Raw genomic sequence first — 2,837 nt, forward strand, 5'->3', positions numbered from 1 at the left:
AATACGAAAGAAATTTCCGCTAAGCAAGTGCTTAGCAGAAAACATGAACTACAAAAGATTTGAAGAAAGGTGCTGCAAGCAACACCTCGCCGTCTTGACTCGCGTAAAGTGCGCTCTCTCTTCAGATCAGAGGCAAGATTTTTATTTCACAATTTGTGTAGACTAAAACCAATTTTGTCATTAAACAAGGTAAGGAGGGTGATATGGAAGGATGGCGACAATAAAAAAACATGAAACAGGAAGTTTAATCTCAGTGGAAGTGGAACATCCTTCTAGAAAATTAGAAACGACAGCGAAACTAGGACACAATAATTCTTGAATGAAACCACGTGTAGAATGATGGATTCCAGCGCTGAGTGTACGTAGCAATGACCCCATTAGTAGCGATAGGAGCACGAGTACTGAGGCAGCCTTACAAGTTTTTTGATGTGCGAAAATTGTTCTACTTGTAAGGTCTCCAAGGCTCGCAGTTCTCCAGATCTTGGAGGCAAGCAAAACTCGGCCTTCTTCCGATGCGATTATCAACGGGATGATCTTGGTGGTCGAGCCGGTCTGCTCGAGTCGGCTATGACCTTGTCTCTCTTTCCTCGTGAATTGCTGTACGTTCGCGGCTATTTGCGGCACAATGTAGCGCGCAGCTGTTTTTCGTAAGATCGGCGGGCGTCGGTGGTATAGTGGTTAGCATAGCTGCCTTCCAAGCAGTTGACCCGGGTTCGATTCCCGGCCGACGCAGGAGTTTTTTTTTTTTGCATGGCCATATTTTTGCTCTCTTGTGAGTAACGCAGCCGGGGGTTACGGAATAAAAAGAACGCGGAAGGTTTGCACAAAGTTGTGCAATGTTCGGAACTGTGAAGCACGGACCCGTGGCCGCTCGCTGGGCAAGGTATTTCTCTATTTCTTCATATTTCTATACACAACTGTGCGGCCTTCTTTGTTATTCTTTAGCTTTCCCTTTCTCTCTCCTCCTCTTTGTTTTTCTCTCCTATCTGTTCTTTTTCTCTTTGTTTCTATTTCTTTATCTCTCTTTCCATTTTTCTTTTTCTTTCTTTCATATCTTTGTCTCACTCTCTCTCTATTTATCGCTTGCTTCCTCTTTCTTTCTATTGCTCTTTTTCTCATCTATTATGGGCTATGCTTTACATTGTGCAAGCTCTCATTGTTCAATGTACAATGAACATTGAACTACTTTCGTAAAAGGTGCGTTTCACTTTCGTGTTATACCGATTTCCATGACGGAGGGACCAACCATTTTTTTTTCTTTTTCGCGAATATTTTTTCTTTCTTTATACCTTCATTTCATTCTGTCCCTGTGTTCTCTCTTTCTATCTTCGCTCTCCTCCTCACCCTCACATCTCTCCTTCGCTTTGTGCTTCACGCATTCTGAGAACGAAGCAGAATATTAAGAACAGGACGAAAGGTAAGAAGAGGACGATGAGAGTGCGCGCCGGTTCACAGTGTTGATAATTTTGGTTCACGACATTTTACGCCTAGCGTGAACCGTTTCGCTGATAAAACGCCAGGCCTGGGCCGAACACGTCACTGTGAAAGCAGGAAGACCGGCCTTTCTAGAGCCCGCTATAAACTCTATTGGCGCGACTAGTACAAGTTCACCTGCAAGGTACCCACTATGCCATTATTAGTCATTCTCCAGTGAAGGAGATGCCCGCTGCACATCTGTGAGGCATTATATATGCTTTTTTGATGCTTTGGCTGATTGAGTGATTGATTGATTGATTGATTGATTGATTGATTGATTGATTGATTGATTGATTGATTGATTGATTGATTGATTGAAATAACTTTAATGAGGTCCTGCGGGACGCGCCTGATGAGGATGAAGAATTATGGCAGAACCTTTTGTAATGGGTTGTATGCTTTAAACTAACAACTCGCTACGCAATTCGCTTTCTGTGATGCCTGATTGTTATTTTACTCTTTTGTCATGCTATAATAGATAGGTAAACGTGATTCCTTGCCCGTCATGACACCTGTATAGTGTCATTTCTGGAGAAAAACAGCGCGCACAAAAAAAAGGCTGACAAAAAAGTGAGGGAAAGAGCACATCATTGCGAAGCAGCCCCCTCGAAACCGAAACCGCAATTGCTGTTTAAAGACAGCTGTAATAAAATATATTCAATGCATTCCCAAACACTACGCCACTCATTTTAGGGTTCTCGACACCCGTGCTTTTATTTAGAGCAACAAGTCGAAAACATTTAAAATTCGTGCCAGTGAGCCTTTAACCTATGAAATATAACGCATTTATCAATATCGTTGATACATTTGCCTTATGTGTTGAATTGTAATATGTTTTCTAACTGTTATGTTACTGTTATGTGCCCGATTGCGAAGCCCATTTTTTTTCTTATTGATTGTAAACAACATGTATGCAGCGATATACGTTGACGACAAATGTAATTATTGTTGTCAGTATGGTTTTTGTATACTGATGTACGCACTCCTGCTTGGGACCAAGTAGGGCCTGCTGTATTTGTAAATAAAAAAATAAATAATAATTAAAATAGCGTGGCAGAAGAGTAAAATACCATCACAAAATGCTAATTGCGCAACGCTTGTGCGGTTTAAAGCTTCCCACCCACTACAAAGTGCTCAGCCATAATTCTTCATGGTCATCAGCCACATGCAGCATCAACAAAAAGAGAGAGAGGGAGAGAAGGAATGTAGGAAAGCAGGGAGGTTAACTAAACTATGCGTCCAGTTTGCTACCCTACACATGGGGAGGGGGAATAAGGGACTAAAAGAGAGAGAGAGAGAGAAGGAAAGACACATGGCGCATCACACACACAGTGCTGAGTTTCACAGGCGGTCGCTCAATG

The 2,837-nt window shown here is 42.1% G+C and overlaps 1 non-coding gene across 1 annotated transcript; it reads left to right on the forward strand.

The window, feature by feature from the left end:
• Window positions 1-660: 660 nt before the first annotated feature.
• On the forward strand, window positions 661-732 carry Trnag-ucc (transfer RNA glycine (anticodon UCC)). The gene has a single exon. It is a non-coding gene; the product is annotated as a tRNA-Gly (tRNA).
• Window positions 733-2,837: the final 2,105 nt, after the last annotated feature.

The sequence above is a fragment of the Rhipicephalus sanguineus genome, chromosome 8 (assembly GCF_013339695.2).
Source record: "Rhipicephalus sanguineus isolate Rsan-2018 chromosome 8, BIME_Rsan_1.4, whole genome shotgun sequence".
Lineage (NCBI taxonomy): Eukaryota > Metazoa > Arthropoda > Arachnida > Ixodida > Ixodidae > Rhipicephalus > Rhipicephalus sanguineus.